Below are 25,327 nucleotides of genomic sequence, written 5' to 3'. Positions count from 1 at the left end.
TAGAGCTAGGGTTTAGCTTGGAGGTAGACTGCCCCTGGGTTCAATCCCAAGTACCAAACAAACAAAAAAAGTACTGAGATTACAGGCCTGCGCCACCATGCCTGGCATATTGATTTATGCCTTTAAATTTTTTATTTTTTTGTGGTACTGGGGGCGGAACCCAGAGGCTTTCTAACTCCAGGCTATACTCCCAAACCTATTTTATATTTTGTTTAATATAAAATAACTAAGTTGAGGAAGACCTCACTAAGTGGCTGAAGCTGACCACAAACTTGAGATCCTCCTGCCTCAGTCTCAGTACTGGAATTAAAGGTGTGCAACCAGCTCCATCATAATACCCAGCTCCGCCTCAGCTGTTCTTGGTCTCCGTTCCTCTCACTGCTGACTCGGATCCACGTTTCATGTGATCAGCTGAGTCTCCATGTCATCAGCAGTCAGTCATTCCTTTGTTCTCTCAGTAAATGCCTTTGGGTTTGTAGTTCATATCTATCACATTCATCCTTCACGTGAAATTACACCACTTCAGATAGGAGGTTATCGTTTCTCTTCTGCTGGCCTTTTCCTCAAATATTTCTATACATGTATCATTTCCCTCACTCTGCTACAAGTTTTTTTTGTTGTTGTTTGTTTTGGAACAGGGGCATTCTACCACTGAGCTAAAGCTCCAGCCCTATTTTTAGTTTGAAGCGAGGTCTCACTAATTTGCAGAGGGTCTTGCTAAGTTGCTGAGGCTGATTGCAAACCTGCAGTCCTCCTGTCTCAGCCTCCCCAGTACAGGGATCACAGGCATGCACCACCACGTGGGTTATAATCCAGTGTGACTGTTCCTGCTCACATCGCTCCAGCGATGGCCGGGATTCTAATGACGGTCCCCTGTCATTAAAATGTTTTGCATTTTTAGCTTTTCCTGATTTTCTGCTTCTGCAAGATGCTCCAGGCTCATCTTGAGCATTTCTTGCCCCCATCACTTCCACCATTTCCCCAAGGACTGGTTCCCCTTTAGTGTGTGTGTGTGTGTGTGTGTGTGTGTGTGTGTTTGCAGCTCTGGGGATGGAACCCAGGGGCATTCGACCTCTGAGCTACACCCCCTGCCCAATTTTTTATTCTTTATTTTGAAACCGGGCCTCACTGAGTTGCAGAGGGCCTCACTAAGTAGCTGAGGCTGTCCGCGAACCGCGATCCTCCAGTCTCAGCCTCCCGAATGCTGGGATTACAAGCTGCGCCACCACGCCCGGCTTGTGGAACAGTTTTAAACCAAGGTTCTGGACATTTGTTTGTTCCCATGGACTGTAGGTAACAGAGTTGCCATATGTTTTTGTAAGTTAACCTGAGTATATGTATGTATGTGTGTATGTATATATATGTACATATATAAAATATACACACACACATATATATCCCCAACTATTTCTGGTGCAGCGACCTGTATCTGTATTATGCCACAGGTGAGTTCATATTGCTGTCTCCAACACTGACCCACCACATGAGCCAAGGCACCTTACCCTCAAGCAGGCTGATCCCACTCCCATGGGAATCAACTTTAACAACGCAGGTTATCACTTATGCGCAGTTTATTTTGCCGGGAAAATTTTCTCACATTTATAACCGTTATTGCTGCTTCATACTTAAATGCATGACAAAAATGTTAAGAATGACACTAGCCAGGTGTGGTGGTGCAGCTTGTAATCCCAGCATTCGGGAGGCTGAGACCAGAGGATCGCAGTTCGCGGACAGCCTCAGCTACTTAGTGAGGCCTCTGCAACTCAGTGAGATCCTAGTTTCAAAATAAAGAATAAAATTAGGACAGGGGATGTGGCTCGGAGGTCAAATGCCCCTGGGTTCCATCCCCAGACCCACAAAAAAAAAAAAAAAAAAAAAAAAGTATGACACTAAAATCAAAATAGTAGGTAGTGTTTTGTTTCCCATTTTAGTCAAAATGACTACTGCCTAGTCTTTGTTTTATTTCCATTTTATTCACTTTATATATTTATCCACAAATGCATGACTTTGAAAACTGAGGTCAGTGGAGCTGGGCGTGATGGCGCATGCTTGTATTCCCAGCATTCGGGAGGCTGAGACCAGAGGATCACGGTAAAAATAAGTAAATAAATAAATAATAAAAAATTGAGGTCAGTATACTTACACTTACTTCCATTTCTTTTTTTCTTTTTTTCTTTTTTTTTGCAGTACTGGGGATGGAACCCAGGGGCATTCTACCTCTGAGCCACACCCCCAGCCCTATTTTTATTCTTTATTTTGAAACAGGGTCTCACTGAGTTGCAAAGGGCCTCACTAAGTAGCTGAGACTGTCTGTGAACCCATGATCCTCCTGTCTCCGCCGCCCAAATACTGGGATTACAAGCGTGCGCCACCACGCCTGGCTTCCATTACTAACATCAATTTGTTTTACTTTTACATTATCAGTGTCTTGAATTATCACATTCTCTTCTGTAAACACAGCTTTTAGTTGTTCAGCCTTGGAACCCAGTGTTTGCTGTCTTCAAACATGGGGGTCTTTGGTAGTTTTCTATACTGGCCCTGCAGGCACTGTCCTGAGTTCATTGTGTCCACAAATGGTCTTGGCTCCATATGAATTTTTTTTTTTTTTTTTTTTTTTTTTTTTTTTTTTGGTGGTGCTGGGGTTCCTGGAAGCCCTTCTACCTCCGGGCTACACTCCCAGACCCATTTTTACATTTTTATTTGGAAACAGGGTCTCCTAAGCCAGCGCGCGCGGCTGGTTTCGAACCTGCGCGATCCTCCTGTCTCTGCCCCCCAAGCACGGGGATTACAAGTGTGCACCACCACGCCTGGCGCTCCATATGAATTCTGAAATGACACTTTCCCCTCAGAACTATGTGGGTTTGCTCTACAGCCTCCTGGAACAAACCGAGGGCTGTGAGTGAGATGGTTTGCACGGAGGACCCTTCTTCAATACGCAGGACATACCAGCTTAAGTCAGCCCTGGTCCCTCCAGGGATAGGATCCGCCTTTCCAGCTCTCCCCTTATGTCACCAGAGAGCTCTTGCTTTCCCTTTCTCGCATCTCAGCTCTGCACCTGGACAGGAATGCCTGGCTGCAACCCAGTGCTTCCTGCCAGCCCTTCCGCCCCACATTCTTTCCAACCCCCCCCCCCCCCCCCCCCGTGGCATGTTTCCCCCACAGCTCTTCTCCAGGGGGCTAATTCTTCTTCCAAGGCACCATCTGCTTCTTGCTCTTGCTAATGGGGTGGGGAGTTCTATTTTAATGGTTTTACTGTGTGCTTGTTGGCTCACTCTCTCTTTTTTGGGCAGTACTGGGGATGGAACCTAGGGGCATTCTACCTCCAAGCTACACTCTCAGTCCTGTTTTATTTTACTTTATTTTGCAGTACTGGGGATGGAACCTAGGGGCATTCTACCTCCAAGCTACACTCTCAGTCCTGTTTTATTTTACTTTATTTTGCAGTACTGGGGATGGAACCTAGGGGCATTCTACCTCCAAGCTACACTCTCAGTCCTGATTTATTTTACTTTATTTTGCAGTACTGGGGATGGAACCTAGGGGCATTCTACCTCCAAGCTACACTCTCAGTCCTGTTTTATTTTACTTTATTTTGCAGTACTGGGGATGGAACCTAGGGGCATTCTACCTCCAAGCTACACTCTCAGTCCTGATTTATTTTACTTTATTTTGCAGTACTGGGGATGGAACCTAGGGGCATTCTACCTCCAAGCTACACTCTCAGTCCTGTTTTATTTTACTTTATTTTGCAGTACTGGGGATGGAACCTAGGGGCATTCTACCTCCAAGCTACACTCTCAGTCCTGATTTATTTTACTTTATTTTGCAGTACTGGGGATGGAACCTAGGGGCATTCTACCTCCAAGCTACACTCTCAGTCCTGTTTTATTTTACTTTATTTTGCAGTACTGGGGATGGAACCTAGGGGCATTCTACCTCCAAGCTACACTCTCAGTCCTGTTTTATTTTACTTTATTTTGTAGTACTGGGGATGGAACCTAGGGGCATTCTACCTCCAAGCTACACTCTCAGTCCTGTTTTATTTTACTTTATTTTGTAGTACTGGGGATGGAACCTAGGGGCATTCTACCTCCAAGCTACACTCTCAGTCCTGTTTTATTTTACTTTATTTTGCAGTACTGGGGATGGAACCTAGGGGCATTCTACCTCCAAGCTACACTCTCAGTCCTGTTTTATTTTACTTTATTTTGCAGTACTGGGGATGGAACCTAGGGGCATTCTACCTCCGAGTTACAACTCCAGCCCTATTTTTTATTCTTTCTTTTGAAATAGGGTCTGAGTTGCAAAGGGCCTCACTACGTAGCTGAGGCTGTCCGCGAACCGTGATCCTGTCTCAGCCTCCCAAATGCTGGGATTGCAAGTGTGTGCCACCATGCCTGGCTTTATTATTTTGAAACAGGGTCTCACCAAGTTGCAGAGGGTCTTGCTAATTGCTGAGGCTGTCAACAAATTTGTGATCCTCCTGTCTCAGGCTCCCAAGTGCTGGGATTACAGGAATGCACCGCCACACCAACTGCGTTGTTTTATTGTTTTGCTCTTTTTTCCGTATGTATGTATGTATGTATGTATGTATGTATGTATGTATGTAGCGGTGTTGGGGATGGAACCCAGGGACATTCTACCTCCGAGCTACACCCCCAGTCCTATTTTTTATCTCTATTTTGAAACAGGTTCTCATGGAGTTGCAAAGGACCTCACTGTGTAGCTGAGGCTGTCCCGAACCCGGATCCTCCTGTCTCCCCAATGCACCCAAGCATGTGGCACCAGACCCAGCTCCTATCTATGTATTTTAAATTTTGTTGTGTTTTGTTTTTTAGTATGGATAGGATTCCATCTAAAATCTCCTTCTGCTTCCTGGGTTGGTGGTTTTTCTTCTTCAGCTAACTGTGCCCTTTCCCTTACTCTTCCTCCACCACTAGTGTCTACATGAGGGCTCTGGGTTAGCCCTTGTTTTCTTATCATCCTTCCTTTTTCTTCTTTCCATCTTTCCTTTTGTGGGGCTAGGGATCAAACCAGGACCTCACATATTTTAGGCAAGTGCTCTACCACTGAGCCACTTCCCTAGCCCCCATATTGTTAAACAAGGAAAGGACAGGACCAGCCAGATATAATCCTAGTACTAGGGAGGCTAAGATAGGAGGAAGGTGAGTTTGTGGACAGCTTCAGCAACATGACAAGACCCTCAACAAGTTAGCAAGACCTTTATCTCAAAGATAAAAAGGGCTGAGGGTATAGCTTGGAGTTAGACCGCCCCTGCCTGCCTTTAATTCCCAGTACCAAAAAGGCAGGGGTGGGGTGGACTCAAATTGGGCATCATCCAAGAACTTTCTACCCAACTTTCTTACAGGCTTTGTCTGGAAGTGAGTTTCTGGTATTAGTAGGTGTTTGGGTGGCAAGTCACAGGCCTCCAACTTGGACCAAGAGACTTACCTGCAGTCTTGCCCACAGCTGCCTGGGCTCCACAAACTGTGTGGAGGGACCCTTGGGAGGGTTTCAGGACCCTCTTGTCAGGGCTTGTCCTTGCTCAGAGTTAGCCGCACTTTTAGGCGGACTCTGTGTGCCATTAGCAGCTTGAGACTTAAACCTGCTGCATAGCAACACTGCGGCCACACCAAGAAGCTTCTTTCCAATGGTTACAGCAAGAAAGCTAAAGAAGACTTCTAAGCCGCCATCCCCTCCTATAACACATAGCCCCTGTCCTCACCTGATACAGCACAGACACAAATCCACGCAGACCATGAAGAATGGGCTCCTGTTACCAGGGGAAGGGGATGGGCTGCATGAAGCCTCCTCTTCAGCTGCAGGTGACGGGACTGACAGCTTCACTTTAGAGTGATAACGCTTGCCAGCTGGTGACTGCTTATCAGCTCCTGTGGCTCAAGGCAGCCCAGGCCCAGGAGAAGATGACTCTTCTTGGCCCACAGTGCGGGTATATAGGTGCCCAGATGGGCAGCTCCATGGCCATTGGCAATCCACTCCTATTTTCCCCCATTCCCTTCTGTTAGGCGGAGCATCTCAGCCTCCCTTGTTCACTAAACACCACCGCCTAGTGTACACCCACCAGAACCAAAACCTCTTTCTTCTAGGCTATTGTTCACCAGTGCTGTCCTTGCGATCATTCCTGCACAACAAGAACCCAGCCCTGTACGACCCGCTAGCCACGCTCTTCTTGTCTATCTGGCATCCTTAAAGCACTGTGGCTGCTCTCAAGCCCACTGTAAGATGAGATCTTGTTTCCTGCTCTTCATTCTGTTTGCTTTTTTCAGTGAGCTTCAAGCAGGAATTAGGATGAAGAAGTCATTGCTCAGCCAGTGTTTCCAAAAGGCCTAAGTTCCATTCTCAAGGCCGTCTATAAGATGGTTTCTGAATCCTGCACAACGAACTGTTCACATTCTTAAAGAGTGACTGTGTGTAGGGTACAATACCCTATTCTCCCAGGCTGAGCCTGCAACTGGCTCTGGCCCAGTGCAGCCCAAGAAGGAGCTTTGCGCTCCTAGTGTCCACTGCCTACGGCAGCTGCTCTACCCAGCCCTAACTGTGGACAACACACAGTTTTACAACTTGTGATCCAGCAAGTCAGCACATCATGAAAACATTGTAGGTCAGGACCAGCCTTTAAAACTACTAGGAAGCCGGGCGTGGTGGCTCACGCTTGTAATCCCCGCGCTTGGGAGGTAGAGACAGGAGGATGACGCAGGTTCGAAGCCAGCCGTGCTGGCTTAAGAGACCCTCTTTCCAAATTTTAAAAAAGTATAAAAATAGGTCAGGGAGTATAGCCCGGAGGTGAAGGGTTTCCAGGGACCCCAGTACCACTAAAAATAAATAAATAAATAAATAAATAAATAAATAAATAAATAAAACTAGGAAGGATAAAGGGGGACGTCCTGCCACCCCTCACACAGAGAGAAATGTGTTTGGTAGCTTCCTCATTACAGTGTACAAATTTTTCTTTTTTCTTTTTTCTTTTTTGGTGGTACTGGGGTTCCTGGAAGCTCTTCTACCTCCGGGCTACACTCCCAGACCTATTTTTGTATTTTTATTTGGAAACAGGGTCTCTTAAGCCAGCGTGGCTGGCTTCGAACCTGTGTAATCCTCCAGTCTCAGCCTCCAGAATGCTGGGATTACAAGCGTGCATCACCACGCCTGGCTCGGCCCTTTTTATTTTTTATTTATTTATTTTTTTGGGTGTGTGTGTGTGTGTGTGTGTGTGTGTGTGTGTGGTACTGGGTATAGAACCCAGGAGCATTTTACCTCTGAGCTACACCCCAATCCTATTTTTCAGTCTTTTTATTTTTGAAACAGAGTCTCACTGAGTTGCAAAGAGCCTCACTAAGTAGCTGAAGCTGTAGGGAAACTGATCCTTCGGTCTCCACCTCCTGAATGCTGGTATTACAAGTGTGGGCCACCATGCCTGTAATCTTGTAATCTCAGCATTTGGGAGGCCAAGACAGGAGGATCTCAGTTCACAGGTAACCTTGGCTACTTAGTGAGGCCCTTTGCAACTGAGATCCTGTTTCAAAATAAAGAATTAAAAAAAAAAAAAAAGAAGAAGAAGCTGGGCGTGGGAGCTCACCCTTATAATCCCAGCATTTGCAGACAGCCTCAGCTACTTAGTGAGGCCCTCGGCAACTTAGTGAGAGACCCTGTTTCAAAATAAAGAATAAAAAATAGGGCAGGGGGTGTAGCTCAGAGATCAAATGCCCCTGGGTTCCATCCCCAAGCCTGAAAAAAAAAAAAAAAAGCTGCCAGGCGTGGTGGCACTCTTATAATCCCAGTATTTGGGAGGCTGAGACCAGAGGATCGCAGTTTGCGAACAGCCTTGGCTATTTAGTGAAGCCCTTTGCAACTCAATGAGACCCTGTTTCAAAATAAAGAATTAAAAAAAAAATTGGGCTGGGAGTGTAACTAGGAGGTAGAATGCCCCTGGGTTCCATCCCCAGTAATACCCCAAAAAAAAAAAAAATTATTTTGAAACAGGGCCTCAGCCAGGCATGGTGGCATATACTTGTAATCCCAGTATTTGGGAGGCTGAAGCAGGAGGATCACCAGTTTGTACCCTGCCTCAGCTACTTAGTGAAGCCCTCTGCATCTTAGTGAGACCCTGTTTTATTTTATTTTTTATTTATATTTTATTTGGAAACAGGGTCTCGCTAAGTTGCTGAGAGCCTAAGTGGCTGAGGCTGGGTTTGAACCTGTGCGATCCTCCTGTCTCAGCCTCCCAAGTGTTGGGATTATAAGCGTTCGCCACCACACCCGGCTGACCCTGTTTTAAAATAAAGAATAAAAACAGGGCTGGAGGTGTATGTAGCTCAGAGATAGAATGCCCCTAGATTCCATCCCCAGTACCACAAAAGAAAGGAAGGAAGGGAAGGAGGGGGAGGAAGGGAAAACCGGGTCTCACTAAATTACTGAGGCTGGCCTTGAACCTGCGTTCCTCCTGTTTTGGCCTCTCAGGTACTCAGATTACAGGCAAGCATCATGGGTGCACCTAGCTGACTCCTTGTTTTCTTGATAGAATTTGAAGATTTCTCTCACACACTCAGGCTGAAATCTTACCATACGGTTTATTCCTTTCTGTTCAGTTTTGTCCTCTGCTCTTGTCTTGTTTAAGACTGTTTTCAACAGAATGAAATGTGTTAATTTTATTAGTGGTTATGACATTTCTCAAATTCTCTGACTACTGGGTTCATCCCTTCTCACCTGACCTCTAAGGAGCTTCTCACCTACTGGTCTGGGAAGTGAGGCTCAGGGTCCAGCCTTAGCACATTCCCTCTCCCATTCGGCTATAGTCCCTATGGGGGCTCTTCTTGGGGAATAGTGTAGAAGCCGCCAGAGAAAGGTCAGTTCCCACTCACACTGGGAAGAGTCTGGCACTACCATTTCCCCTTTTCCTGCCCCTTATTTTCTGTCTAGTCTTCATGAGAATGGTGACACATGCCTGTGATCCCAGTGCTTGGGAGATTGAGGCAGAAAGATGGCAAGTGCCAGGCCAGCCTGAGTAAATTAGGAAGACCCGTCTCAAAATAAAATAACAAAGACTAGAGATATAGTTCAGTGGTGAAGTACTCCTGAGTTCAATTCCCAGCATTACAAAAGAAACAAAACAAGCATCTACTTTAGACTACTGATGTGGATTCTGCTCTTTGCCTCTCTTCATGGGAAATATACTGGGAGGTTGGAAAGAAGTAGATGTACCCTATGGGAAGCACCACTGACTTTGTCCTCACAGATTTCCACCAAAATGCTCCACCCAGCCCAGCCCTGGAATGGGATCTGTTACCTGTGCCACCTCAGGGAAGTGCAGACAGATACCCTGTGGCAATACAGGGATTAACTTTAGCACAAGCTAAGGCCTCCCTGGGCCTGACTACTCAGTGGCCCTGCCCTGAGCAAGGCTGGAAGCACCCCGTCAGCATCACCTGGGGACTGGCCCCTCCACTTTGCTTCACATCTGCAGATGGCTGTGCCTTACTCGGCAGAGACAAAGATAGACACTGCAGAGGTGAAGCCCTTCAGTGACTGGTACCTATCAGGGTGGGCAGTGGCCAAAGAACCCTGACTCTCGTTTCCTGTTAGAAGGAACAGGGAGCTTACTCAGAGGGAAATCCCAGGCCCCAGCGCCCAGCATGCTATCTTTCGTTTACTGGTTTGGGCCTCCCCATAATGCATGGACGCCTGCCCAAGAAGGCAATGCCTGTGTCTTGCTGCTCCCCGATACACAGCTTCTTAGAGGGCAGCTGGCACACAGCAAGGGTAACACATAGGCAGAGACAATTTGTACCAATGTGACATGGCTGCCCTCAGATGGGTGGCTGTCACATTGTGCATAACTGTGCAGGGCATGGTCCTAGAGCAGACCTACTCTGTCCCCAGCTCACAGATGAACAAAGAGGGCAGCCAGCATCATTGGCCTGTGTGGATGCCAAGACAGCTGGCAGCCAGCAACAAGCCACACCCAGGGCTGGGGCTTGACCCAGGAGGGTACTGCCCACAGCCACACTGGTCTAATTTCTAGGTGCAGGACAGGCTGGACCACAGTACAAACCAGGGCCTAAGACACACAGGAAGCAGCACAGGTGCCATGTATGATGTCACCAGAGTGTCCTGCCACCCCCCCATGGCTGCTCCTCATCCTACCCCTCAGTGCAGTTAGGTTCCGGTCATGAGTGGGTGAGAAGGTTCTTGATTCCAACTTCCTACGCAGAGTTCTGGAACAGAGGACGCTCTGTGCTGGCTCCTGATGGGGTCTGTTTAGAGCCTTAGCCCCAGGAAACAACAATCTGCTTCTGCTGCTGGCAGCACCCTCATGCAGACTGGGCCCTTCACGCAACAAACTTGAGCATTTCCCAGTAACAAACCTGAGCATTTCCCAGTCTGTCTCCAGGGCTGGAGGGCCATTTATAAGCACATGTAAGTGCATGTGCATGCGTGTCTAAGCATGTGGGTTTGAAACACCACTGTGAAGGCGCCCACCACAGGGCAAGCCATGCATCTTAGCAGATTCAGGCCAGGCTGGCCCCCAGCTGCAGCCCACTCCCCTTGCACCATACACACCTTCCAGCACTGACTCTCACAGGTGCTGTACAGAAGAGGTGGACTCTGAGTGGTGACTATAAGGAGAAGAAAAGAGCCCTGGTATTGACCAGCAGGAAGCCCTGTGACCCCGAGCCAGGAGGAGGCCACAACAAAAACAAGGCCACTGCTGCGGCCCTTTCCACTCTCCAGGGGAGAACCTGGGAAACTGAACAGCACCTGAAAATGCCACCCCAAGGAAACTCCATCCAGAGCATTCAGGCCTGCTTTGTATAGTCAGAGGAGGAGCCGACTTGCTACCAAAAGCCCCTACTGGCTGTCCCTTTCCCCATGATGCCCTGGGTCCCACCACCTGGGCAGCCTGCTCTGTGGTACCCTCGGCACAGCCTTCCTGCCTTCAAGCAGGAGCCTGCAGTGCATCTAAACATGGCGCTAGGTAGGGCCACATCGTGCCCATGTCTCCCTAGTCGGCCTCTCCCCACTCTCCAATAGGAACGACCACCTCCAAGTGCCTCTGTGTCCCCAGGGCTCAGAGCCAACGGTTTCTCAACTGCAAAATTCTCCAATTCCCAGAAGCAGAAAAACCCATGCATGTCACCTTGGGGAGGACACCAGAGACAGGCACCAAGAGAAAACAGCTACCATGAGAATTCCAAGGTTAGCCAGACTGCTTTCAAAAAGGGAAGAGATCGAGCAGGCATGGTGGCATATGCTATAATACCAGTACTTGGGAGGCTGAGAAAGAAGAATCACAGGTTCAAGGACAGCCTCTGCAACTTAGTGAGACCGGTTTGAAAAAAAAAAAAAATTAGGCTGGGTATGGTGGTGCACACTTGCAATCCTAGTATTTGGGAGGCGGAGACAGGAGGATTTGAGCAGGTTTGAGCAGTCACAGTAAGTAGTCTCATTAACCTAGTGAGACACTGTTTAAAAATGAAAATAGAAGCTGGGCATGGTGGCACACGCTTATAATCCCTATGCTTGGGAGGCTGAGACAGGAGGATCGCACAGGTTCGAAGCCAGCCTCAGCTACTTAGGCTCTCAGCAACTTAGTGAGACCCTGTTTCCAAATAAAGTGTAAAATAGGTCTGGGAGTATAGCCCGGAGGTAGAAAAGCCCTTGGGTTCCACCCTCAGTAACACACACACACACACAAAAAAAAAAAAAAAAAGGAAAGAAAAGAAAAGAAGAGAAAAAGAAAGAAAGAAAGAAAGAAAGAAAAAGAAAGAAAGAAAGAAAGAAAGAAAAGAAAAGAAAATCGGGCTGGTGACCGGGCGTGGTGGCGCACGCTTGTAATCCCCGCGCTTGGGAGGCTGAGACAGGAGGATCACACGGGTTCGAAGCCAGCCTCAGCTACTTAGTGAGGCTTTCAGCAACTTAGTGAGACCCTGTTTCCAAAAAATATATAAAAAAAAGTCTATAGCCCGGAGGTAGAAAGCCTCTGGGTTCCTTCAGTACCACCCCCCCCAAAAAAAAAAAAAAAGAAAAAAGGGCTGGTCTGGGTGTAGGTCATAGGTAAAATGCCCCTGGGTTCACTCTCCGGTACCAGACACACAGAATAATTCAAGAGGGCTAGGCACGTAGCTCAGAGGTTGAACCACCCTGGTTCAATCCCCAGCGCCCCCCCCCACGCACAAATGTGGGAGAGAGATCAGTCATCTTTGGGCACACAAGTAATAGCAGACCTCCAGCCACAGGCCCTCAGCAGGCCCCCGACACTGGAAGATGTCCTGGGTAAATGTGACTGACAATCAGCTGAAAACTCATTTTTATTTCGCACAAGGGAAAAACATATAGTCTTAGGTAAAATCATGGCAGGGTGAATTCAGGGAATGGACCAGTGTGCTCTAGCCCTTCTTAGGAGTCCTTTTTTTTTTTTTTTTTGCGGGTCTGGGGATGGAACCCAGGGGCATTTGACCTCTGAGCTACACCCCCTGCCCTATTTTTTATTCTTTATTTTGAAACCGGGTCTCACTGAGTTGCAGAGGGCCTCACTAAGTAGCTGAGGCTGTCTGCGAACCGTGATCCTCCAGGTTTCAGCCTCCAGAATGCTGGGATTACAAGCGTGCGCCACCACGCCCGGCTTCTTAGGAGTCCTGAATTAGGACTATTTGGTCAGGAGGACTGACAGTATATGATGTAACATTAAGGGGCATCAAAGAAATAATCAACTCCGCGGGAAAAGTAAAAGAAAGAAGAAACTTTATATTACAGCACAGACCACAGATGATGATAAGACAGAGGCCCGTGAGCTCCAGCCACACACCTGTAGCTGCCTCCTCCCAGGGTCCCCGGGGCCAGGGACCCATGCCATGCTGCCTCTGGGCCTTCATTGCCATGCTGCCTCTGGGCCTTCATTTCCAGTCACTCGATGGCGGTTCCAGAAAATGGCTAAATGGACTTGAGATGTGTCTTTACAACCCACAGGGAACCTCACTCTCAGAAGCCCCCCTGTTGAGAGGCATTCTTCCATGAAGCCTGTAGGCCAGTCCAAGTTGAATCACATGAAGTAACAGAAGCTGAGGAGACTTGGAGAAATGCTAGAACTCTACCACAACCCACTGGGAGGCACTGAAAGGGCTGTGTCCAGAGATGGATCCTCCAGGACAGAAGTCAGCCCTGGCGAGGAGCCACACTGCATTCAGCCTAGAGACCAGCCTAGCCAGGAGTAAATGCTTTTGGATAAGCCGGGCGTGGTGGCGCACGCCTGTAATCCCAGCATTCGGGAGGCTGAGACTGGAGGATCGCGGCGGTTCGTAGACAGCCTCAGCTACTTAGTGAGGCCCTCTCCAACACAGTGAGACCCAGTTTCAAAATAAAGAATAAAAAATAGGGCAGGGGTGTAGTTCCAAATGCACTCGGGTTCCATCCCAGACTACTACTATTAATAATAATAAGGGGTTCTACCCCCAAACCCGCAAAAATAAAAATAAATAAAATAAATGCTTTTGGATTGACACTTGTATTCTGTCAGAATGGAACTAGATAGCTTCCTCTGCCCTCTGGTAAAGAGCAAACAAGCACTGCACTCAGGTAGAACAGAAAAGATAGAGAGAGGCAGAAAGGAGACAGAAGGAGAGAAAACAGAGGCTTCAGCTGTATATCTAAAAGCCCTAAAGCCAGGCTTACTCACGAGGCCTGTTTTTTCCTTTAGCAGTCACACCCAAGTTTCTGAGAAAGCTAAAAATCTTAAACATGGATGGTAGTGCATGCTTGTAATCCCAGTACTTGGGAGGATGAACCAGGAGGATTGTAGGTTTGCATCTAGCCTCAGCAACTTGTGAGGCCCTCTGAAACTTAGCTAGACCCTGTTTCAAAATAAAAAAATAAGGGCTGGGCGTGGTGGCGCACGCTTGTAATCCCCGCGCTTGGGAGGCTGAGACAGGAGGATCGCACAGGTTTGAAGCCAGCCTCAGCTACTTAGTGAGGCTTTCAGCAACTTAGCGAGACACTGTTTCCAAATAAAATATAAAAAAGGTCTGGGAGTATAGCTCGGAGGTAGAAAGCCTCTGGGTTCCACCCCTCCTAGTACCACCAAAATAAATAAATAAATAACATAAAAAATAAGCCGGGCGTGGTGGCACACACTTGGAGGCTGAGACAGGAAGATCATGGTTCACAGACAACCTCAGCTACTACTTAGTGAGGCCCTTTGCAACTCAGTGAGACCGTGTTTCAAAATAAAGAATAAAAAATAGAGCTGGGATTGTAGCTCAGAGGTAGAATGACCCTGGGTTCCATCCCTAATACTACAAATAAATAAATAAATAAATAAATAAATAAATAAATAAATAATAAAAAATAAAACAGGGCTGGGTGCCAGGCGTGGTGTCACATGCTTGTAATCCCAGTACCTCAGAATCCGAGACAGGAGGATCACAGGTTTGTGGCCAGCCTCAGCTACTTAGTAAGGCCCTCCACAACTTAGTAAACCCTGTTTCAGAAGAAGGAAGGAAGGAAGGAAGGAAGGAAGGAAGGAAGGAAGGAAAGAAAGAAAGAAAGAAAGAAAGAAAGAAAGAAGAAAGAAAGAAAATTGAGCTAGAAGTGTAGCTCGGAGGTAGAATGCCTCTGGGTTTAATCCCCAGCACTGCAAAAAATAAAAATAAAAATAAAAGACGCAGCCGGGCGTGGTGGCACACGCTTGTAATCCCAGCATTCGGGAGGCTGAGACTGGAGGATTGCGGTTTGTGGACAGCCTCAGCTACTTAGTGAGGCCCTTGGCAACTTAGTGAGTCCCTGTTTCAAAATAAAGAATAAAAAATAGGGCAGGGGATGTAGTTCAGAGGTCAAATGTCCCTGGGTTCTATCCCCAGACCCGCAAAAAAAAAAAAAAAAAAAAAAATTTTTTAAATAAAAGATGCAAAAATAGGGCTGGGGGTGTAGCTGAGAGGTAGAATGCTCCTGAGTTCAATCCCCAGTATCATAAAAAAGGAAATCTACAAATCTTAGAGTTACTGTAAATTCACTCATCTATGAAAATTGCCTCTTCGGATAAAAACTTACACGCACTGCACAATGTATATTCAGATGAGGTAAAGCAAAGGGAGATGTAATTTAAGAAACCTATGGCATGCCAGGAGTGATGGTGCACACTTGTAATCCCAGCACTTGGGAGGCTGAGATAGGAGGATCGCGCAGGTTCAAAGCCAGCCTCAGCTACTTAGTGAGACCCTGTTTCCAAATAAAGTATAAAATAGGTCTGGGAGTATAGAAAAGCCCCTGGGTTCCACACCCCCAGTACCACCAAAAAAAAAAAAAAAAAAGAAAAAAAAAGAAAGAAAGAAAGAAAGAAAGAAAGAAAGAAAGAAAGAAACCTATAGCACAAGCATACTCCAAGTGTTAGCTAGACAGGGGAGACAATGAAGTCCTCTCCTCTACCTTAGGTCCAGGGAAGGACCAGACTACCATGAACATCTGTGGCCCATGTTCAGAGAGCTGAGTCCACCAGGCTGCCCTGCATCCCACATCTGCATCCATGTCGTCCTCCAGAGTTCCCTCAGAAGAGTCTTAGCTGGTGTGGTGGTACAGGCTTATAATCCCAGTACAGGAGGATTATAGGTCTGAGGCTAGTACATGACAACTTAGTGAGACCTTGTTTCAGAAAAAAAATTAAAAATTAAAAAAGGGTTGGGAGGTAGAGACAGGAGGATTGTGCAGGTTCAAAGCCAGCCTTGCTGGTTTAAGAGATCCTGTTTCCAAATAAAATATAAAATAGGTCTGGGAGTATAGCCCGGAGGTAGAAGGCCCCTGGGTTCCATCCCCAGTACCACAATATAAAAATAAATAAATAAATAAATAAATAAATAATAAAATAAAAAAGGGGAGGCTTGCTGGGCGTAGTGGTGCGCACTTGTAATCCTGGCGCTTGGGAGCCGGAGACAGGAGGATCGCATTCGAAGCCAGCCTTGCTGGCTTATGAGACCCTGTTTCCAAATTAAAAAAAAATGTAAAAATGGGTCTGGGAGTGTAGCCCGGAGGTAGAATGGTTCCATCCCCAGTACCACCAAAAAAAAAAAAAAAAAAAAAAAAAAAGGTGTGGGGGGCTGGGGATGTAGATGTAGCTCAGAGGTAGAAAGCCTCAGGTTCAATCACCAGTTCTAGAAAGGAAAAGTCCTATGCTCCAAAAGTGCGTCTCAAGCCGGGCATGGTGGCGCACGCTTGTAATCCCAGCATTTGGGAGGCTGAGACTGGAGGATCGCGGTTTGCCGGCAGCCTCAGCTACTTAGTGAGGCCCTCCGCAACTCAGTGAGAACTTGTTTCAAAATAAAGAATAAAAAATTGGGTAGGGGGTGTAGCTCGGAGGCCGAATGCCTCTGGGTTCCATCCCCAGACCTGAAAAAAAAAAAAAAGTGCGCCTCACTCTCCAGTACCCACACTCCCTATTCCTTTAAGTATGTCAACTGCCCTACTGCTTTCTCTCACTGAATAAAATGTCTGTCAGTGCTTCATTATTTGATGTGCCCTGAAATTATTTAATTATTTTCTGTGGTGAAAGTCAAGAGCCTATGGAGGCCAAGTTGAGGTTCCCTTTGGAGGAATATCCTATGACCCCCCCCCCCGTGACACTAATAGAAAATAAACTAATGATTTACCAAGAACGTTCAGAACTCAAGTAGGCAAAGACTAAGGAAAACTAGAAACCTGGTGAAAGGAAAGGACCATTTAGCATGGTCTGGCTTCTGAGGGTCCTGGCCAGCAGATTAAGTAGAAAACAGGAGAGGAAAAATACCCTAAGAGGAATGCCCTGATGTCAGACCCCAGACAGCATGTGGTGGTCTGGAAGGAGAGCTACCATCCCACCCTCAGGGGCCACGAGAAGCCCATCAGGTCTTGCTCCCAGAAGCCAGGCAAGTGCAATGTAGTGATGGCTGCAGCTGAGACAGAGGCAAGACCTGCTGTGGATGGCTGTAGTCAGGGTTCTAAGGCCTGAGGTGTTTGGGAGGACAAAAATGAGATGACTTAGCCGAGTGCACTGGCATACCTGTAACCCCAGTACTTGGGAGTCAGAGACAGGAGGATCACAGGTTCAAGGCCAGACTCAGCAAAGACCCTCAGAGACTTAGTAAAACCCTGTTTCAAAAAAAAAAAAAAGCTGGATGTGGTGGTGCAGGCCTATAATCCCAGTACTTGGGAGGCTGAGATAGGAGAATCACCAGTTTGAGGAAAGCCTCAACAAGTAGTGAGACTCATCAACCAAGTGAAATTGTATTTAAAAATAAAAATTAAAGGGCTGGGGTGAGCCGGGCGTGGTGGCGCACGCTTGTGATCCCGCACTTGGGAGGCTGAGACAGGAGGATCGCACAGGTTCAAAGCCAGCCTCAGCTACTTAGTGAGACCCTGTTTCCAAATAAAATATGAAATAGGTCTGGGAGTATAGCCCGTAGGTAGAAAGCACCTAGGTTCCACCCCAAGTACCACCAAAAAAAAAAAAAAAAAAAAAAAAAAAAGGAAGGGGGCTGGGGTGTAGCTTGGAGGTAGAATGACCCTGGGTTCAATCCTCAATACCAAGATATATAGATAGGTGGATAGAATTTTTTAATGGGGATATTGGGAGGTATGGCTTGGAGGTAGAATGCCCCTGAGTGTAAACACCCCAAAAAAAGAGAGAAAAGAAAATGACTTTCAGATTTTGACGAGTAAATTCTGCTTGTTAAAAAAAAAAAAAAAGGCACCGGGTATGGTGGTATATGTTTATAATCCCAGCATTTGGGTAGCTGAGACAGGAGGATCACAGTTCTTGGAGAGCCTCAGCTACCTAGTGACCCTTCTCAATTCAATGATACACTGTTTCAAAAATAAAAAGACTAAACCAGGCATGATGGCACAGGCTTGTAATCCCAGCTCTTGGGAGGCTGAGACAGGAGGATTGCACAGGTTCAAAGCCAGCCTCAGCTACTTAGGCTCTCAGCAACTTAGTGAGACCCTGTTTCCAAATAAAGTGTAAAATAGGTCTGAGAGTATAGCCTGGAGGTAGAAAAACCCCTGAGTTCCACCCCCAGTACCACCATAAATAAATAAATAAACTGAAAAATAGGGCAAGGGGTGTAGCTCGGAGGTACAATACCCCTGGGGTTCCATCCCCAGTACTGCAAAAAAAAAAAATAATAATAATAATAATAATAAAAAAGAAAAAAGAAAAGAAAAGAAAGAAAAAAACACAGAGTAAACCAGGTATGGTGGCACGTGCCTGTAATCCCAGTATGTGGGAGGCTGAGACAAGAGGATTGCAGGTTCAAGGACAGCTTCAGCAAGTGCTAAGACTCTCATCAACCTAGAGAGACTATTTAAAAAAAAATAGGGCTGGGAGTATAATTCAGAGGTAGAATGCCCCTAGATTCAATCCTTAGTACCGCACCAAAAAAACCCAAAAAAACAACAAAAAAAAAAACCCGGGGTAACAACTATGAAAACTAAGAGAGTAAATTTTAATATAGCAAGAGAAAATAAAGAGGTCAAGGAGCAGGTGGGCATTGCAGCATAGGCCTACAATCTAATACTCAGTAGGCTAAGATGGGAGAATTGTATGTTAAAAAAAAAGTAGGAAATTCCAAAAGTCAGGAATGGAAAAGAGATGGGCAGCTCTTTAGTGCTGGCAGGAGGACTCCGCAGGATGGATGACACGGGTACTCTGGACCTGGAGCACGGCCTCACAAAACGGCACAGGAATGCAATGAGGGGAGATTTGACGTCTATAAAGTAGGAGACAAAACAATCACCCGAGCTCTACTGGTGGGTGTGCAGAGCACTGCACCAGGAAGCAGAGAACACTGACTCTTTCAGCTGCCCATGAAACATTTCTGAAACTGACCACATACCAGGGTATAAGGCAAGTTCTCAACAAATGTCAAAGGGCTGTGGCCACCCAGCAGGCGCCCTGCCCAAATGCCAAAGCCAGACTTTTGGACAAAAGAAGTGAGCCAGGCAAGTGGGCAGACAGAACATCCAAAAAGCAAAGGAACCAACAGCAAATAAGACCAGAGACCCAAAGCAGTCATCTGCTATCATGTAAGTAGAGCAACAAATGCAAAAGAAAGGAAGCACCCTGTAGAGAAGCAGCAGCAGTCTTGGGCAGACAGAGCAGCCTTCAGCGCCCTGGCAAAGATGTAACACAGTGATCACACGTATGAGGGCCGAAGAGCTTAAGGAACAACCTCCTGTGACGGACAGGCTACCAGACCTCCCTTCCACTGCAGGCAGCTGCCAACTCGGAGCCTAGACACTGCTAGCTCCTGAAAAAAAGCTACTCCCTTCCACTTCTAAATAAACCAGGAAGCAGGGTATGGTGGCGCGCGCTTGTAATCCCAGCATTCAGGAGGCGGAGACCGGTGGACTGCGGTTTGCTGACAGCCTCAGCTACTTAGTGAGGCCCTGTTTCAATATAAAGAATAAAAAATTGGGCAGGAGATGTAGCTCAGAGGTAGAATGCCCCTGGGTTCCATCCTTAGTACCATAAAACAAACCAACCAGGAGCCACACAAAGGACCACAATGAACTAAACCAATCTTCATCTACCTACCACACCAAGCTGTTAGACTAAGTTCAGTGACGAGTCATGTGAACTGTACTAACAAGTCTGCCCCACGCAAAACACATACACATATACCATAAAAAAGAAACCAGCATGTTTGTATGCATAGAGGAAAAAGACACGGATGTGTGGGACCTGCCATTGTTGCTTCTGCTTGGTTAAATGTACTCTAACCCCTTTCCAAATACCAGTGAGACTCAGCTGTGCCAAAAAACTGCCTACATCAACGTCTGACACAGCCACATAAGCAGAGCCACAACCAGCCCCGTCCCTACTGCTTCATGTACTAAGCACCTACTGTGCACCATGTGATACTCAGCCAGGGCTTTACACATACCCTATTTCCTTGCAGCCCACGCTGACCCCCATATCCCCACCTGGAAAGGCCTGCCTGCCCTTCTGGTCCGAAGCCCAACTACAACTACTGCCCTGCGCTTCTGTTTTCTGGGCATTCTTTCCTTCCTGACACCCTGACTACTAAGTGTTCCTTCCTCCTTCCTTAAGCCCCCAACTATTGAGCACTTCTGCTCTCTGGGCATTCCTCCCCTCCTAATACCTTGACTACTGTCATCTAGCACTTCCATTTTCTGGTGTTCCACCCTTCCTGACACCCCAGGCTCGTTTCATGGAGAAAATGGCTCTCACCCTGGACATACTCCTACCACTTTTTGACCTTCCTTTGCCCATAACAGCCTATCTCCTACAGGCAGGTCTGTCTGGCTATTGGAAGCTTGACCACATCTCTGAGATGGACATGCCTGGCTCATGCATCATGGCTAAGCTTCTTCTTGGGGTACTTGGTTAAGTACCTTTTGTTTTTCCTGGGCTGGTTGTGTTTCCCCCAAGAAGCCTGCACAGACAAAGGCCTGGTTACCTGAGTTTTGAGCACAGGACCCTGGCCTAAACCTAGGCCAGACCCAGTACTAATACGTCCTATTTCCTAGGACTCTCTGAAAGAGACCCACTGGAAAGACAGCTGTCAGCCAAGAAACTAGAGAAAGGGGATAGATTTCCAACCATATTTCTTTTTTTTTTCTTCCCAATCATATTTCTGACAGCATTTGATGAGCCCTGTCTTTCAGCATCAACTTGAGGGAAGCTGAAATTCTGCACCTGTGGGTAACTTTTTAGCTGTGTTCCCTGGCTCTTGATTCCCCTTGCAGGATTCTCCTGAACTGTGGCCATCACTGAGCTGATGCTATGCTCTCAACTGGGTGAGCATGCCTTCTAAAAAAGGCTTTACTGATGTGAATCTGCATACCTGAAAACCCTCCCATGCAAATGTACAGTTCAAGCTGGGCGTGGTGGCGCACGCTTGTAATCCCCGCACTTGGGAGACAGAGACAGGAGGATCGTGCAGGTTTGAAGCCAGCCACGCTGGTTTAAGAGACCCTGTTTTCAAATAAAAATATAAAAATAGGTCTGGGAGTATAACCCAGAGGTAGAAGAGTTTCCAGGAACCCCAGTACCACCAAAAAAAAAAAAAAAAAAAAGTGCAGTTCAGAGATTCCTGTGAATTAACACAGCATGCATCATCACTACTTCTGAGAAGTCATGGTGCCTGTAGCCACCATTCCACCCACAGCCCCCAGAGCCCTGCTCAGGCTGTTTTGGCTGCAGTAGAGCTGCCTGTGATCACCAGTCAACACCCATCACAACCTTGAGCACAACTATCCTGCACTATGTTTCCATCTGAGCATGCCTGTGCTGAAAACAGGAAAGTGAAGCACACTGTGAGGTGACATGACATGAACAGAGCTCGGCCTTGCCCAGGTCTACCAGCCACACTGTCCACTCTCATGGGCTCCAGAAAACTTTGGTGACAGATACCAGAAAAGGTGGCAGGACCATCACCAACCCACTCTCAAAAGGATCATCTCTGCAGTGGAGCGATGTGCTGGGTGAGTATTCTGATGGGGAGGCCACATGAGAGGCCAGATAATTTCTACTGAGCTTGAGGCTGGAGGCAGAGGCTGGAGGCCAAGCTCTAGGGATGAGAGAAGGGCCACCAATACTTTTGTGACTCTAGACACATTTCTCAAAAATTTAAACCCAAGCATTAAAAAATTTATTTATTTATTTATTTATTTATTTATTTTTGTGACACTGGGGGTGGAACCCAGAGGCTTTCTACCTCCGGGCTATACTCCCAGCCCTATTTTATATTTTATTTTTGAAACAGGGTCTCACTAAGTTGCTGAGAGCCTCACTAACTAGCTGAGGCTGGCTATGAACCTGTGCAATCCTCCTGTCTCAGCCTCCCAAGCGCGAGGATTACAAGCATGCGCCACCACGCCCGGCTGAGAAAATTTATTTTTAAGCCAGGTGTGGTGGCACAAGCTCATAATCTCAGTAATTGGGAGGCTCGCATGAGACAGGAAGATCTCAGGTTCAAAGCTAGCCTGAGCTATTTAGTGAGGCTTTCTGGAACTTAGTGAGATCCTGTTTCAAAATAAAGAATAAAAAAGCCGAGCGTGGTGGTGCACACTTGTAATCCCAGCACTTGGGAGGCTAAGAAAAGAGGATCACACAGGTTCGAAGCCAGCCTCAGCTACTTAGTGAGGCTTTTAGCAACTTAGTGAGACCCTCTTTCCAAATAGGGCTGGAGGTGTAGCTCAGAGGTAGAATGCCCCTGGGTTCAATCCCTAGTACTACATATACACAAAAATTAAAAAAAAAAAATTTATGTGGTACTGAGGATTGAACTCTACCTCTGAACTACACCCTCCCTATTTTATTTTGAAACTGGGTCTCATTAGGTTGATGAAGAGTCTCAATACTGGCTGGGACTGTCCTTGAACCTGTGATCCTACTGTCTCATCCTCTCAAGCACTGGGATTACAGGTATGTGCCACCACGCCTGGCTTATTTTTATTTTTTGTCAAAATGGGGATTGATCCCAGGGCATCTACCTCAGATATACATCCTCAGCCCTGTTTTATTTATTTATTTATTTATTTAACTTGAAACAGAATCCCTAGATTGCTGGAAGCCTCACTACATTTCTGAGGCTCTCCTCAACCTTGCAATCCTCCTGTGCCTGCCTCCTGAGTACTGAGATTACAGCATGTGTTACCTCTCCTGATCGGAAATTTAAAGAGAAAATAGAAGGAACAATAATACTCCATCAATAATGTTTCATAATCATGATTTTTTTCATTACAGATATAAACTATATCCAAATCAAGAAGTCTTCCATAAAGCCCATCCAATTCTGATCTGAAACTTAAAAACTTTGTAGTTAATTATGTATTTCATCAAGTTCATGTTCAGATCATACTTTGGTTAAAGTACTCCTTCACATCATGAAAGATTAGAACAGAAAATTTTCAGCTACCTGTGGTAGCACATGCCTGTAATACCAGTACTAGGGAGGCTGAGACAGATAGCAGCTTTAAGAATAGCCTAACAATTTAGTGAGACCTTGCTTCAAAATAAAAAACAAAATAGGGCTGCGGTAACAGAATAGCTCAGAGGCAGATCGCCCCTGTGTTCAATCCCCAGTAACACACACACACACACACACTTTCAGCCAGAGAAGCCCTATGTGCTAGAGTAGCCCAGACCTCATATCTGAGGAGGCACTTGGGCTCAGGGTTGGCCTTGCACAGATGTTCCACACCAGTGAGAGTGGTCTGGTCATCGAAAATCCTATTAGTGGAGGCATTTTTATCTTGTCTTAAAATAACACTGCAGGCTTCCTGGCCCTTGTGGCATGGTACAGTCTCTTCATACCACCCAGGATTCCTCTGGGAGCCCACAGTCCTCCCACCCACTACGCTTCCAGTGCCCTTATGAGCTCATCCATGACTCCCACATGCAACTGGTGTCGCCTAGCCGTACCTACCACCAGAAAGATGGATCTAATAAGCCAGTCATCATGGGATCACAGAGTTGCCCTCAAACTCACTCCCTCATCTGTTCTGAATGTCACCAGGAACTAGAAAGAGAACCTGAAATCTCAGGACTGTTTTTGTTTTTCCCCTTCTCTTTCTTTTTTTTTCTTTGGCAGTACTGGGAATAGAACCCAGGGGCATTCTACTTCTGAGCTACACCTCCAGCCCTATTTTTTGTTCTTTATTTTGAAACAGGGTCTCACTGAGTTTCAAAAGACCTAAGTAGCTGGGTCTGTCCAGGAACTGCGATCCTCCTGTCTCAGCCTCTCAAATACTGGGATTACAAGCATGTGCCACCAGGCCCAGTGGCCCTTCCTTCTCTTTCAACAATCAAAGGCTGATGGGGATGAAGCCAATACAATGACTTTCAGCTGCTTCTAGCTGAGTCTCTGCTACCTTAAATTTCAGTGGTAAATCCAACTGCATTTTTCCTTTTTCTGAGGTGCTGGGGAAAGAACCCAGGGCCTCAGACACACTAGGCAAACTCTGCCACTGAGTTGCATCCCAGCCCTTCAAAGTTCAACTTCTTGATGAGGCTCCCTGTGCACATATAATGATGGCTTTGCTGCCATTTTAGGCCTCATCTACACGGACTCCATTTTGTCAGATTCCGGTCCCTAATCAATCTTCCCAATGCCTGGCACATCAGGGTGAGCACAGGCCAGGGGTGAAAAGTAGCCATCATTATAGCCCTACAACACTGGCCAGGGGGCCTCAACAGCTCAAAAGAATTGTGGGGGGCAAGCTGAGTAGATCCTTAGTCGTCGGCGAGTGTCTACTATTTGCACTGACACCCAAAACATCTGAGGACAAGGCCCTAACTCAAGGAAAGACCAAGAGCCATCCTACCCAGAGACCCACCTCCCCTGGCCCTCCCCCGGGAGGCACATAGTTTTGCCACCTCTGCACTGTAGCCACACCCTAACTTGTGATGGTGATGTGCCTGTGATGATGATGCACAGTGTGGGCAGCCCAGAGACACCAGGCAGCTGTGAGCCTCACGCTCTGCAAAGTGCCCCAGACAAAGTGTTGGGAGTGTGGGCTCCACACATACTGCCAGGAATCTTTCAGATACTGGGGTGCATGAGCTTACTTGGTTATAAGAAGGTGGTTTAGAAGCTGGGCATGGCGGTGCACGCCTGTAATCCTATCCTAGCATTTGGGAGGCTGAGACTGGAGAATCGCGGTTCGAGGACAGCCTCAGCTACGTAGTGAGGCCCTCCGCAACTCAGTGAGACCCTGTTTCAAAATAAAGAATAAAAAATTGGGCAGGGGGTGTAGCTCGGAGGTCAAATGCCTCTGGGTTCTATCCTCAGACCTGCAAAAAAAAAAAAAAAAGGAAGAAGAAGAAGAAGGCAGTGTAGCCAGGCGTGGTGGCACACACTTAAAATCCCCAAACTTGGGAGGAGGAGACAGCAGGATCGCGCAGGTTCGAAGTCAGCCTCTCTGGCTTAAGAGACCCTGTTTCCAAATAAATATAAAAATAGGTCTAGGAGTGTAGCCCGGAGGGAGAAAGGTTTCCAGGAACCCCAATAACACCAAAAAAAAAAAGGTGGTTTATTTTAAATGATGTAATAACTACCAGGGCTCAACTGTCTGAAGTGTCTGCTAGTAGAATAAGTCAAATTTTACAGCTTTAACTATATGTGACATGGATTGACTCTCCTGCAATGGCTCCAGAGAGTAAATGCATGGCAACCAGAGGCCCCTGCTTCACTCTCTGACATAATCACAAAGGGCAGCAGATCAGGCACTGTAAAAAGCAATCATTGAAGCTGGACGTGGTGACACACGCTTGTAATCCCCGCGCTTGGGAGGCTGAGACAGGAGGATCAGGCAGGTTCGAAGC

Source organism: Muscardinus avellanarius (assembly GCF_963383645.1).
Source record: "Muscardinus avellanarius genome assembly, chromosome: 4".
Lineage (NCBI taxonomy): Eukaryota > Metazoa > Chordata > Mammalia > Rodentia > Gliridae > Muscardinus > Muscardinus avellanarius.
The sequence above is the reverse complement of the archived record's forward strand: the minus strand, read 5'-3'. Positions refer to the sequence as shown.